Genomic DNA, 14799 nt, shown 5'->3' with positions numbered 1-14799 from the left:
GGATGCTCATTCAGGGTGGCTTGCTCAATTTAGCTTTGAAAACAATACCTTGGCTAATGAGCTGCATTTTCAGTGGCCATGCTGACAAACAGCTGGAGACCACAGAGCTATGTTGTTAATTCCTTTCTGCCACTGAGACATTCCTGTTCAGTTCTTTGACAGTGTCATTTTACTATTTCAGTGTTGAGCTGAGGGAGCCCTGGCACAGGCTGCCCAGGGGGTTGTAGAGTCTCCTTCCTTGGAGGTCTTCTAGACCAGCCTGGACACATTCCTGTGTGACCTGATCTAGGTGGACCTGTTTCTGCAGGGAGGTTGGACTAGATGATCTCTGAAGGTCCCTTCCAACCCTACCATTCTATGTCAGTGTGACAATGTCACAGTCTTGCCTGTCACTGGGGGCAGTTCATGTGGCGTGAACTCTTGTGTAACCCACATGCCAGTTGTACAGCCATCGTGCCTTCCTAGCACTGAGTCTTCCTTAGGTATTACCCCACAGTCGAAGAGGAAAACAGATGGAACAAGCTAAATGATGTCAGTAGGGTAAAAGGAGCAAGGCCTCCAGATTTGAAATGCAGTGCCTTTGGATAGTGACAATTCACAGTTGCTTTGTCAAGGCCCAGAATTTTGCAAAACCTTTGACAATACAGATGGGATGGAACAGTTTTCCTTGTGGAATATTTTTATGGCTATGCTCAAGCTTTCCCAGAAGGATATTACCTTCTTAGAGCAGAAATTTATTATCACTTACTTGATTTGGGACAACCTCATGCCAAAACCAATGAGGAGGGAATTAACAAGACAGATTTTAGCAACAGGGAGATTGTGACATGTTTGAAGAGAATGCATACTTAGAGGGGCTAATTCTCCTTCTAAAAGCAGCTTCTTATCAGCAAAACAAGCTCTACTCTTCCCTGCAGATGCCTTGTCTCTGCCTTGCAGTAGCGCTAAGGAGATATTTCACCTTGTCAGAAGCCAAGGCAAAGAGATTTACTACAGTAAGACCATCTATGGGAATGCTATTTAAAATCCAGTCATTCTGTTGAGTTGAACTAAGACAAGAATTAAAAGCAGCTGGGACTGTAATCACTAGAAGTCTTTGCAGTTATTACAGGGTTTGTTTTTCTACTGAATCAGCACGTGCTGCAGCTTCTATGGCAAAGAAGAGAAGTACACATTGGTACAACAGCACACAAAAACATGCCGCACTGCCCTTCTGCTGACTGGTCGTGAGTGGCGTGGGGCAGACTTGTCAGCCTTCCAACACAAATCAATGATGCAAAACCTGGGTGTATGAAAAATGCTATTTTTTATCTTCAATTTTATTCTTAAAGCAGTGGAGGTGCCAAGCAGTGCACAGAGCAGCTGTATCTTTCAGACATCTGACAGAATACAACCAGCCAGGAGCCCAAGAACTGACCTTAAGCAGTGACGATGCTACTCCTCTCTTCCTTCTTCTTCCCTGAAACACCACAACCCAAACTGATAATCTACCATGTCTTCTGAAGCCTGAATATTCATTCATACAGAGAGAAGAATCATAGAATTGTGCTTTTAAAAAGCCACTTGATAAGTGGAACAAGAAAACTTTGTTTAGCTATGAGTGGAATGTCCTATTATAAAATGCCAAAAAGCCTTGTTTTTTAGGTCAAAAGCTAACAAGATGGGCTGTGAGCTCTTATTACTTCTGTTCCGTCACAGGAAAAACCTGGAGTGCTTTAAAAATGCCGAGAATATGACAGTGATTGACAAAAAGAGAAGGGATGTGAGGTGATACTGTGCTGGAGAAATTCTAATTATTCTTATAAACCAAAACTGATACTGATGTAGCTCTTGCATTTGCAGCCTCAGCCAGGTGCAAGGGTGAAGTTTTCTCAGCTAAGATTCTTCCACATTCTGCCTTTCACCCTTATGGAAGAATACCTGATTAGGTAAAATCCCCAAGTGACTTTAAGGAGAGAGATCCTAAGAAGTTAAACAGCTGCTTCAACTTTTTTTAATCAGTGACAGCATCTTATCTTTAGCGTGTATGCAGCGATGTGTGAGGCCGCTTCCATCATTTTATTACTGGCTCAGTGCACTGGTGGATTCCAGAGAGTATGGGTTTGGTTCCAGTTAGGTGTGGGCACAGGGCCACATTCCCTCTGAATGAAGTACCTGTGGCATGAAGTTCATAGGAGTTTAATAAGAGCAGGTAGTTGATGTCTGATCTGAGATGAAGTGGCAATGGCACAGAGAGAGCAGTATTTGTAATCACATTGTGTCAGTACAAAGTGCAATTAACATATCTTCTGAAGACATTTTAACTGACAGCACAAGTGAAAGATGGATCTGCTCTTTGGATAGTGGATTATGGTACATCTGCTCTGATCCTAAGGACCCTAATGTTGGATTTATTGTGTCATTAAGCCACAGTCAGAGAGCAGAGTGAACTGTGTGTTTTACAGTTGCTAAAAATGGAAAGCACTCCATCACCGGTATGCTCTTTGCAGTGAACAAGACAGTGCTATTTGAAAACTGTCGTTGAAGATGATTCAACCATCATCTATCTACATCTGAAATCTTGCATGGTGATAGCAAAGAGGAACATAAACCTGCTAATGTGTTAACAGGGAAATTTAAAGAAGATTTGGGCTCCCCAGCTCAAGAGGCACAGAGAACTTCTGGAGAGAGTCCAGCACAGGGCCACCAAGATGATCAGGGGACTGGAACATCTTCCTTATGAGGAAAGGCTGCGGGAACTGGGGCTGTTTAGTCTAGAAAAGAGGAGACTGAGGGGGAATCTCATTAATATTTACAAATATCTAAATGGTGGGTGTCAGAAGGTTGGGACATCAATTTTTCTATTGTATCTAGCAACAGGACAAGGGGTAATGGGATGAAGCTGGAACACAGTAAGTTCCATTTAAACATAAGGGGAAACTATTTTCCTGTTCAGATGAGGGAGCCCTGGCACAGGCTGCCCGGAGGGGTTGTGGAGTCTCCTTCTCTGGAAGTTTTCAAAACCCATTTGGACATGTTCCTATGCGACCTGATCTAGGTGACCCTGCTTCTGCAGGGGGGTTGGACTACATGATCTTTAAAGGTCCTTTCCAGTCCCTACCATTCTGTGATTCTGTAAAGATGTTATGTAACTACATTCTTGAGCTGACCACAGGTGCAGTTCTTGTCTGCTTGGATCATTTAACTTGCCTAACATCAAATGCACACTTAATAGTCAAAAGCCACCTACACTCAGTAACAGCAGGATCCTCCAGTGACATATGAACTGTTCCAAAAAAATATCAGTTAAATAATAGCTGGGGTTTTCTGGTTAAAAGAAAATTAGACTTTCATTAAATTCTAAGATAAGGTTAACAAAAAGAATTACTTCTTTCATTATGTAATCTGGTTATCTGCCACGTCAACTTGGTGACAGGATAATTTGGATCTGCTAATTTATGGACTGAACTGAAATTGCTGCACAAATCAATCAAAATATCGATCTTTGCTTTTGTTTTAATCAGTTTGGTGAAACTGCAGGTAAATCAGGTAAGCAATGCACTCTGTGAGATTCTTATTCATGTACTCATCCTTTGTATGCAGCCCATACATGGGACACAAGATGTGTTTACCTCATGCTGCAACCTGGGTCACAAACTCACAGGGCACACAGAAGCTCTGGTGTGAAATCACCAGCCTCTTGGATCTGTCTCCAAAGCGACTACCTACATCCCTTACATTACCCAGGCTGTAACATCTGCAATAAAAACCAACCAACTCTGGTGGTGGTTTTCTATATTGCAATCACAGAATCTCAAGGGCTGGAAGGGACCTTGAAAGATCATCCAGTCCAACCCCCCCTGCCAGAACAAGATCACCTAAAGTAGGTCACACAGGAACTCGTCCAGGTGGGTTTTGAATGTCCCCAGAGAATGAGACTCCACAGCCTAGAATGAAGCTATGTGTAAGTTATAAATATGCTTATGTGCTATGGATTTGCTCGTGTGCCTTCATTCACCTGCATAAGACAACAGAAGACACACAATTGCCAAACGTATTCACCCACAATGGACACCTGCCAGGACACAGAGCCAGCTGCAAATAGGACAAGGTAGGCAATTACATAGAGCCTGAGGTAGTATCTGTTGTCATTTTTACTGTGCATCTGGTTCCTTGGAACTCTGTGTAATAAACCACAATGGGTGTTGCTTGGGACCAGGGAGGGATGCTGCAGCCATGGGTGGGCCTGTGGAAGTGGGTGAGATGCCTTCTTTGGCACAGTGAAGCACCATGAGTTGGGTGAACCATTTCATGAGCAGAACAGGACAGAGAGGAGCATTTTGAACAAGGGACCTGCCCTACAAGGAGTTAATTCAGAAACTCTCTGTTCTGCCTTGCTTTAAGTGTTCTTTTCAAGTTATCCAGTTGCCAAGTTAATACAGCAGATAACCTGAACATATAGATTATGTACAGGTAATATACCTGAATATTCCTTTAAGTTTTAACCAAATCTGATTTCTGAAGTTAAGGGCTTTGTTGTTTGGGACATTTGTTTCAATGGAAAACTGGAGGCAGGTCTACGTCAAAGATCTGCTGACTCCACCAGAGGGCTAATAGATGTCCAATGGTAGGACAAAGGGCAATGGGTATAAGCTGGAACATAAAGAGGTTCCAAAGAAACACGAGGAAGAATTTCTTCACTGGAGGGTGATGGAGCACTGGAACAGGCTGCCTAGATGGGTTGTGGAGTTTTCTTCTCTGCAGAAGTTCAAAACCCACCTGGATGAGTTCCTGTGTGCCCTACTCTAGGTGGTCCTGCTCTGGCACGGGAGTTGGACTGGATGAACTTTCAAGGTCCCTTCCAGCCCCTGAAATTCTGTGATTCTGTAATATCATTATATATATATCACCTCCAAAATGAGGAGGTGCTTTGCAGGATTATAATGTGGATTCTTTAGTGAACTGCCAAAACTAGCATTCTCCTGCCCTGTGTTTAGTGTATTGATTTGCACACCACCAAGGCAAGAGGGAATTGCAGAACACAGGGATTTGAATTTAATTCCATTGCAAAACTTTGGCCTGAAAGTGTTAAGTTTCTCTCCTGATCATTTACATTTGTACAATCTGAGTGCAGAGGCAAGGAGCAATAAAAGAGCAAGGCAAAGGAAAAAGGCTTGTAAAGCACCTCAGCAGAGCTAACTTGTTGGGCTATATTAATCAGTTTGATTTTTGCCCTTTAAAATGCTTGTGTCATTGCAGAGTTTGCAGCATGGGGCCCTTTGTAACAGATGTAGAGCTTGAACAAAGCATATTTACTGCCCCTCTATCTGTTTATGTGCTAGTGGGCAATTTTTGCTGTGTTTCACATCGTGTGAATGAAACAAATTGGTACCTTATTTGTACTTCCTTACTCTTGGGATAGAGGCAGTGATGGGGGAAAGAGCGAAGAGGGAAGACAGAATTTCTGCCAACAAGAAGAAAAAACTGATAGATTGAGAAAGATTTCCTGTGTGACCTACTCTAGGTGGTCCTGCTCTGGCAGGGGGGTTGGACTGGATGATCTTTCAAGGTCCCTTCCAGCCCTTGACATTCTGTGATTCTATGAACTCGCTGCTGAGTTCTTCCACACTTCAGCAGTTCATCAGTATGTGTGTATTCAGGTTATCTGCTGTATTAACTTGGTGACTGGATAACTTGAATCTTCTCATTTATTGACTTAACTGAAATTGCAGCCTAAATCATATAAAATATGGAGCATATATATTTGGATTATCAAGGGTTGGTTTTATTATGAGGGTGGGACTCTGGCTCCTCTCACACCACTGAAGGGGTTCATTAGACACAGAAATATACAACTTTCACCTAATTACATTTAAAATTATGCCAAGCTATCCAAGGACAGTATTGTCTCATACAAACCCAACTCAATGCAGGAACTGGTGGTGACCAGGCCAGTAACCTGGCCCAATCCCTCTCTCCATCGGCACAGCTCCAAATGCTGATTCTCACACTATATCCCAATTTACCAGCTGCTCCCAATGGAAAGAGAACAGTTTGTTAGTTCATTGTGGATTGCTTATGATTGGCAATATTTTCTGTAAGTACTTTTTGCACAGTGCTGCAAGCAGACGGGGATATTAGGCAGCTGTCTCTTCCTACAGCGTGCAGATAAACTGTAGCTGCAGTATTTTCCCTGTTAGTAACTCAGGCAAACATATTGTAAAAGCACTTGGCAATTAGCCCAGGACTTTAATGTTGGCTGTGAAGAAAAACATTGTGAGTACTTCTTCAAGCATCCCTGCTTAGGTCAGACAGTAAATTGTTTTACTGTGGTGTCCTTAAAAAGGTTACACTTAGTTCAGTGTTCCTGGGGCTGAGCTGGCAAGGTGAAGGCTTGAGGCACCACCAGCTGTAAAGAAGTTGTCATGCTTTTATCACTTTGTCTTGCAGCCTTGGAGAGCAGGCTGTTAGAGAGGGATCTACTGCAGCACTTTTCTTCCAAGGTTGCATTCTCTGTCCTCTCTGTGTCCCTCACACCAACATGCTGCTGTCTTGTGCAGAAGCCCTCAGGCAGGATCTGCAGGGCTGCCATGGTTTTACCTGCCCCATCCCACCCACCCCTGACACACTTTCACCTCCTCAAAACCTTTGTAGCACAGCCAAGGTAACTTTCCTCTTCATGTGTTGGAATAATTACCCTGCAACAACCAAAACAGGATGTTTCTTTTCCAAGAGCTGTGGAGGGTGGCACATGTGTGCAACTAGGAAGCTTTGGGGATCCTCTGGAGATGGATGCAAGCAAAGTATTCCAGCTTGGAAGTCCTCAAGAGCAGCATAAAGGCTGTATTATCACGTCCTTTAGCTTATTCTGGCCATGTATAAGATGAAGCTATGTGTCATAAGTTTAATAGTAAACAGGTCAGTTGGTTTCTCTTTAATTATTTTAATCTTCTTACAAGATACAAAAGAGGCTTAAGACAAAAACTGTTCCTTAATGTAAAGGGGACGGCTGCTCCTTTGGCTGTTTGGTGGTGATGACAGCTGTCCTTTAGAAAGATTGGGTTTGCAGAGCATTGTTACTACTCCACTCAGCAGGTTTCTGCCTCCTTACTCAACATCCACAAAGACCTCTGAGAGGCAGTGACAATCTTAGCAGCAGGAAAAGTCAGACTGTAGTTAAACCTTCCAGCCCACACACAGTAACAGGAAAATCCTGTTTGAAGAATCAAGGGAAGAGGCTATGTGGCATAGCAGGAGATAATGTGCTGATAATGCTGCAGTGCCCCCACCCTCTAGATGGTTCCTGCCATCTGTGTGGTTCCTCTGATGTAAACAGCTGCAGAGACTGGCCCAATGTAGTCTGATAATATTGTAGATTATTTTATCCAGGAGGGCTGTCCAGGGTGGGACATGGGGCAAAGGGTTTCTTGGAAGCATTTCTGCATCTGAGCTAGCAACAGTTTTATTTAATGACCACACAAGCTCACATCACTGCAAAAATAATGTTTCTGACCCATGCATGGGTTTTCTTGTCCAGACTGAAAACTAGAGAGGGAAGAGATGTAGGGAGCATCCAGCCTGGCAGTGGGAAAAGGTCCTGTGAGTGTTGAAGTTGCTGGAACACATCTGTATGAAGTTAAGTAAGAGTTAAAATGCCATCCTGAGACCACACTTGCTCTTCTTGAGAGAAAAGCAATACAATGCACACACAAAGAGTCTTCACCACAGTACAAAGCTGCCATTGGGCTAGTGCTGTGAGCTGAACCCTCAGAATTGACATTTCCAGGCAAAGGAGATGAGATTTTTAGCCAAGAATCACAACTTTTTTTTTCCCCAGTAGAATCCCCTGAGGAGCAGTATCAAATTCAATTTGTGGTACTGCCTTCTAATCTAATCAGAGAGCTAGAAAGAGCCAGCACCACCCACCTTATCTACTGATTCCAGGGAGAGCTGCTTCACATCCCAGAGTCAAGCTCTGCATTTCCTGATGGACAGTGTGCTTTGGCAAAAGAAAATCTGAAGATTTCTTTTTAATTACAAAACCCACAACCCAAACCAACACAAAGATGGTTTTTGTTTAAAATCTCTTGCAAATCTTTGCCAATGTGCCATTTTATTCTTTACCCCAGTAGGTACCAAAGACATTAGCAGTTGGCAATGTAAATTTATCTGGAAAAATATCAAATCAATAAAAACCCTTCTGTGGATAAGGAGCCACTTGAAGAGCAAAGGGGGGAAAAGCCACTGAATGAGTACAGTTCAGTAAGGCTTTTGTTTCACATAACAGTCCCATAAGCAAAGCAACTGAAACAGCTATAGGGTTGGTGCAAAACTGGTTGTGTGACTGTACTCAGAGAGTACTTAATCGGTGATTCAGGAGCAGAAGAGAGTCATGCACCTGCAGGGGCCCATCTCGGCTCTGCTTCCATGAAGATGTAAAGGAAAGCTCTTCCTTTTCAGAGCTTGGTTGTCACAGTGCCTTTTGTTTGTTTGTTTTTCCAGTTCCCCCCCCCCCCCCCCCCTTCCCCCGGTGTTAGTGCAAAGATCAGATGCTTCTCTGCTACTCAGAGACTCACTGTGAGCATGCAGCCCTGCAGCCTGCAAATCCATTCTGTAAATCACCTCCAGCATTCCTAGGGGGTTAATGTAAGGCATGTGGCTTTAATACCATGCATGAGAAGCAGGATCTGATGGGTTTGGCTTTTGGAACTAACACATTAAAGGCCGGTCACCTCCAGATCCTTCAACGCAGAGCAGATATTTGTAAGCATTTAGAAAATAGCAAGGAGATGAGAAGCAGCTAGCATGGATTCATCAGCTAGGAACTGTATCAGGTACAAATTGCAACCCTATTTCTTTCTATGATAAGCTAACAGGACTCATACATAAGCAAAATGCAGTGGATATCAGATAGCTGGTCTCCAGTGAAACGTTTGCCTCGTGGTGCATTCTCACCAACAAACCGCTCTAAAGTCCCACGGGGCCAGCAGAAGTCTGATTCCATAAATTTTTCATGCAGAAAGGTGGCTGCAGGGGTCTATTCCAGTTTGTTAAACAATGATGATGATGAGGTAGAAAATACATGGATGAAATATGCTGATAGTGCAAAACCACGAAGGCCACAGTTATTGCGGAGGATGGGATTCAAGTTCAGAACCAACTTGGCAACCACAGTGATGTTTTGGGGGCTGAAACTCAATGGGGACCAGTGCACAGCTGTACACTAAGGCATGAATGATCCAGCACACAGATGCATGGAGGAGCAGTTGGTTTTCCCAAAAGGATGTGGGAACTAGAATGGATCACAACACACCTTCCATCACCCATCATGCCCTGCATTACTTCCTGACAGAAATGGCAGCTTCATGGATATGGCTAGAATAGGCTTGTACGCTGCTGTGGATCCACGTGCCGTTGCTGTTCAGAGTGAAGGCCACAACCAGAAGTCTGTAGCTTTTCCCTCTCTTTACAGTTTACTCCACAGAGTTGTCAGGCTCAAAACGTTTCTAAAAAGGGATCTAGGAAAAGCAAACACATTCTCCCACACTAACTTGAGAACATTTAGTAAGCTGGTTCACTGGTTCAATGCACAGAAGTATCAAAACCATAGAATATGGTGCAGCCAGACACAGCTGTGATGGAGAGAGGGAAGGCAGGAGGGGCTGTAATTCAGGTGGCAGCTCCCAGTACAATGATCTGGCACCCACAACCTCCAGCAGATGCAGCTGACCACTAAAGAAGACAGATGACATCTAAGTGCTAAAGGCCTTTTTTATTTTCCCACAGATTACACACCATACAGCGTGCTTCTTATCAGACCACACTGTAACATAAGGTGAGTCCATGACTCGAGCAGAGGCCAGGCTAACTGCAGTCTTACTGAACACAAATACAACCTGAATACTATTAAACTACGTGGAATTTACCACAAAGTTCTTGGGCTACTGACTTGCTAAAGGTGGATGAGAGCTCAGCTCACCCAAACACTGCCACGGACTGCCATTGACTCCATGTTCATTGACACTTACCCCATACTCCTTGACATCCCATATTCACATCTATCCCAGATTCTTGCAAACAGTTGTTAAAGGGGGATGTTGGTGTTGCAGAAGGTGAACTCCCAGATCCAAATGGCAGAAGCTTGACTGAGAAGGGAGTGAGTTAAATATTGGAGTGATGGTTTGAGTAGATGCAAAAAGGCAGAGTAAGAAGAGTTTACACTCAAGACAGAGGGAATCCTCTTGAATTTGTGTGTAGAAGAGGTATTTTAGTAGTTCTACAGCTTCATGGCAGGTTTTAATGAGCAGTTCCAGCACCACTCATAAACAGACTAAATGTATGTAGTAGCCTGGTGATATCTGTGCCAACGGCTGCTGCTGCCCGCAGTAGGGACAGTCAGGCAAATCTGAGACAGTGGGGATCTTCTCCAGGGGAATTCATGGTGTTATGTGACAGTGTGTTCTATCAGTCCCAAAGCCTGCTGCCTCCTTAGCAGCTCAACTGGTGTGATGGGATGTGATAGGAGTGGGTTGAGTTTAACAAAGAGTCTCTCCTGTTATCTTTCTGAGAAACGGTTGAGAGAGGCTGGCTGGTGTTGCCCCTCTCCAAAATAACACAGGCTCTCAAACAAAACATTTAGAAAATATAATCTACTTCAGTAAATACACCTTTTAGGTATGAGTTCCAGCTAATCACAGCTGCTTCCCTTTGAGCCATCAGCCTGCTTGTCAGGCAGGCATGGAGAGCAGGCCAGCAAAAACGTGAATTATTTATGCTCCTGCTGAAAGCACGAGTCTTGTCACTACAGCCTTGCTTCATTGAATGGATCTGCACAGTTTCTGTAGCAACCCAGAACCTTGCCCAGCAAAATGTCACCCAGTCACAGGTGACCCAGAACAGTAATAAACATCTGCCTGGGTAGCCAAAGATGACACAGACGTGTCAGAGTGAAATATAGGTGGGTTTGGAGTGCCTCCATCTCCCAAGACCAAGCAAGATGTCATTTCAGAAGCTGAGTTGGTGACATGTCACCAGTAACCATCTAGCTCTGACTACATGGGCTTTCACCAGATTACACAAGCCTCTTCAGCAAGTCTTTGGCACCAGGAACGTGAAGTGCTGTTAATCAGGCTCTTACTGGCAGCCCAGCTAGTTAGAGTCACTGTAAATAAAGATGTGTTCCACAAAACCAAACACCTTTGGCTGTTATATGCACAGAGCAAATACTGGGTTGGATAATATTGTCCAGAATATTTTAGAGATGTGGTGTTGGTGTCACAGTATTTAGTGTAGACTGGCAAAGGGAGGAATATGTGGAGTCATGGGTTTCTTCCCTATCTATCCCTAGCCTTTGATCCTGGCTCCTTGCTGTTTGTAGTCTGTCTGCCTTCTTGTAAAGATGAACCTATCACAATGAAAATGTTACAGAAATTACAAGCTGTCAGGGCTTTCTTGCAAAGCCTTGCAGGGGAATATAAGTGAGTACATTAGTCTAGACATACTAAACATATCTTCAGTATGTTGGTATTTGAATTTCTCTTAATTACCAACCTATCAGATAAATTCATCTTGTCTTAAGAATTTTTGAGGCTGTGAAATGCAAACCATATCGAAAAGTTACAGAGTACAGGATTATCTAAATACAGCAATGTTAGTAGATGAGATGGTTCCTTTATCATCCATATCCAATTCAGCTCTGTTCACCACCAGACCCTGGAGGACCAGACTGCAATTTCTGTGGTTTCCCCAGTCTGGAATCCCAGCATTTCCTACGTTTTGACCTTAGGAACAAAACAAACTACGCTGTCCACATTTGGAGTAACCTAGGTGCTTAGCTCTAAACAGGAGATAATCCAGTTAGGAAAGGCTTATGGTTATTTGGTCAAGGGTCACCAAGGTACAACCCTAAATATGAATAAAAATGAGGGGAACAGCATGAGACCTGTGGACCTAGACATGGAGTAATCTGACTGGCAGAGGTCAGAGGCCTGGTTTATATTTAAAAGTTCTGCTGATGTAGCAACACCAGGAATGTAACAACATTCTCAATCGATACAGTTTTGTTGGCAAAAACTCTCAGGTGCAGTTTGAACAGTAAAACACCCTTTGCAGTTATGATACAAGCAATATATAGTCATTAAAACAATTTAAAATTTATTCTTTTTCTAGCAGGGTTTACCAGCTCTTCTACTTCAGTCACATTGGCAAACTTTCTAGTGGAGGCTGCTCTACAAATCAGCTCTGGAGGAGTGTGAGCCTGCTGACAGCAGAGCTGCTTGGGAGGCTTGAGGAGAGTGTAAAGCTTTCCACCCTTTGGGAGGAACGACAGAGAAACACCGTCAGCTTCCTTAAGTGAATCTCCGCTGGAGAACAAAGGACTTCAGCTCGTACACACAGTGGTAATTTACATCTCATTAAAACAACGTTTAAACATCTACACTGTGTTTGTTTCTTTAGTGTCTGTGTTTTTCTTTCCCAAACAGGTCAAAAAGGCTGCATTTTAAATTAATTTCTTTTTTCTTTTCCAGAATGAAAAGCAGCAAGAACATTTCTGGGTGCCTAGAGAGCCTTTTTTTTTCTTTCTATCCTTGCCTAGCTATAAAACAGTTTAAAGGAATTTTATTAAACTTCCCAAGGAAATCCAGCTCATAAACACAAGGATGAGTATTTTCTAGTACAACTACAGATGCTTTGGAACAGAATAAATCCTTGAAAGTCTCTTACCTTCATAGATGTTCTCATGTAGTACTGTAATTTCCCAACTATCCAGCAGAACTTCCTTAATTATCAGCTGACGGCGATTCTCAAGCCAAGTGTGCTACAGGAACCTCTATTCTAGAGGCCTTTAGGGGGTTTTACACCAGCAAAACGTTTGGCTGCATCTATTAAAAAACACGAAAAACCCCTTTAACTGACAGCTATGTCAACTGGGATAAGGAGTGGTGGGACATAGCTGTTATCAGGAGCATTTCTAAGTTATGACTTCAGCAAAGCTATGCCTTTGATAGGAGGTGGTTTCAAGAACACGTGTATGAAAGGTGTGTTTGCAAGCATAGATACACCCACACTCTGTACATATTGCTGGTACAACACCACTCCTCTAATAATAAACAACTTTTCATTAGAGAGCCCAAGAACGGATTCAATGAGCATTGCTGTGGCACTCTTAATGAGCTGCTTCAAGAACTACTCAGAGTATGGAGTGTTCCCACAGCTCATGAGCACAGGGGCCTCATAGGCAACTTCTCACTAACAGCCTGGAGACTCTGCTAAGGTACCACTGGCTTCATACAAAGGCTAGTAAAGACTCCTGTACCGCAACACTGGATCTGCTCAAGCAGGTAGGGTGCACTTGGTCTCAGGGAGCCAGATGTGTTCTGGAGGGTAGCAAACTGCTTTGCCTCACATCAACCTTGGTCCTTTGCAGATTAGTAAACACCAAATTTGGCTTTGAGGGTGGCCTTGGACCACATGACATCCTCATCAGGGCAGTTTTGCTCGTATTATTGGTTTTGCTCCTGTAATTAGTATTCTAGCTTACAAATATGGTAGTGTGAGCAGAAGCTAGATTCCCCCACCCCCACACTTTTCCCTTAGGAGCAGAACAATGTGTACTGTTTTTGCCAAATAAACTGAGTTTACATTATGGCTCCATTCCTGGAACATAATTAATATTCTTCACAGACAGAGTGTCTTCAAATAGCTGCCCAGTATTTACACTGAGTAAAAGCCTTGCAGTTCCAGCTTCCCTCGGCCAGAGACAGCAACTTTGGTTTCGTTTTCTTATCTTACAGTGACATACTGTAGAGGAGAAGTGGTGTGTACAAAGTACAGCATTTGGAGGCTTCCAGGAACAAACGCAAGCAGACAATGCAACGGGCAAATAAGAGATGCCATTGCATTTCCCGTCCCGTCTTCCCCGGCTTGAAGATCGTATTTTTCAGAAAGGGGATGCAAATATGAACCCAGAAACTAAAATGTACTTTTATCCAGATACAATGGCAAAGAGCAGTTTTTACCAGAAACTTGCCAGGGCTCCATTTTCTCCTATCTTTGCACCACATTTGCAGCATACATATATATATATATATATATATATATATTTATATATATATAATTTGCATTTAAAAAACGATCCCACAAAATGTGTTTGATTTCAAAGTGTGATTCATGAAGCCTTCCTCCTTGGCCTACTTTCAAATGCCAACAGGTCTCCACAGTTAATAAGTAATATGCAGCAGGGGAAAGGAATGGCGCTGTACTTTAAAATGCTTTGCAAGCAACCCAACTTCCAAGAGGTACCTTCGGGCAAATCTCATGACCAAAGGCAGGTTTTGTTGCTTTACACTACACTGGTTCTCTCGCACTAGCGCACTGAAAAGGAGAAATGCTGCTCCTGGCTCTGTCCGTGACCTAAATACACAGGCAGGTACGAGGGGCGACCAGTTTAAGAGGTGTAAGACGGGCATGAGAGCAGCAGGACGGCCAGGGTCACTTTCTGAGGCAAACACACTCCAGTCAGGTCGGGCAAATCCCGTGTCTCGGCTCAACCGGTACCGAGCCCCGTTCTGGCAGCCCCAGCGCACACCAGCACTCCCAGCTCCGCTGCCACAACCACCCTGCGAGGGGACGGGGCCGCTGCTCGCGAAGCGCTGCGGCCCGTCCCGGCGGGACTCGCTGAGGGGCCGCTCCCCGCGGAGCGCCGGGCCCACGCCGCGGCCAGGCCCGACGGGGCGGGCAGCGGCGTCGCCATGCCGACGGCTGGGCCAATGGCGTGCGGGCGGCGGCGGCGCGCGCCCACAACGGAGCGCTGGGCGGAAA

At 44.0% G+C, this 14799-nt stretch overlaps 2 long non-coding RNA genes across 6 annotated transcripts in view; one reads left to right on the top strand and one right to left on the bottom strand.

Annotated features, from left to right (window-relative positions):
- LOC133624986 (uncharacterized) overlaps positions 1 to 13268 on the top strand; it is a 26802-nt gene extending 13534 nt beyond the window's left edge. For 3 of the 5 annotated variants that reach the window (XR_009818272.1, XR_009818271.1, XR_009818267.1), the window contains 4 exons: positions 1335 to 4090; positions 9766 to 9814; positions 12148 to 12377; positions 12507 to 13268. This is a non-coding gene — a long non-coding RNA (uncharacterized LOC133624986). The remainder of the gene's footprint in view (positions 1 to 1334; positions 4091 to 9765; positions 9815 to 12147; positions 12378 to 12506) is intronic. The other 2 variants (XR_009818269.1, XR_009818270.1) reach the window with 2 other exon arrangements.
- Positions 6722 to 14697, bottom strand: LOC133624988 (uncharacterized). The gene is made up of 3 exons (XR_009818273.1): positions 12703 to 14697; positions 10008 to 10124; positions 6722 to 7605 (listed from the first exon to the last, which is right to left on the bottom strand). It is a non-coding gene; the product is annotated as an uncharacterized LOC133624988 (long non-coding RNA).
- Positions 14698 to 14799: the final 102 nt, after the last annotated feature.

Source organism: Colius striatus, chromosome 1 (genome assembly GCF_028858725.1).
Source record: "Colius striatus isolate bColStr4 chromosome 1, bColStr4.1.hap1, whole genome shotgun sequence".
In the NCBI taxonomy this organism is placed as follows: Eukaryota; Metazoa; Chordata; class Aves; order Coliiformes; family Coliidae; genus Colius; species Colius striatus.
This window is presented reverse-complemented; position numbering and strand designations above follow the sequence as displayed.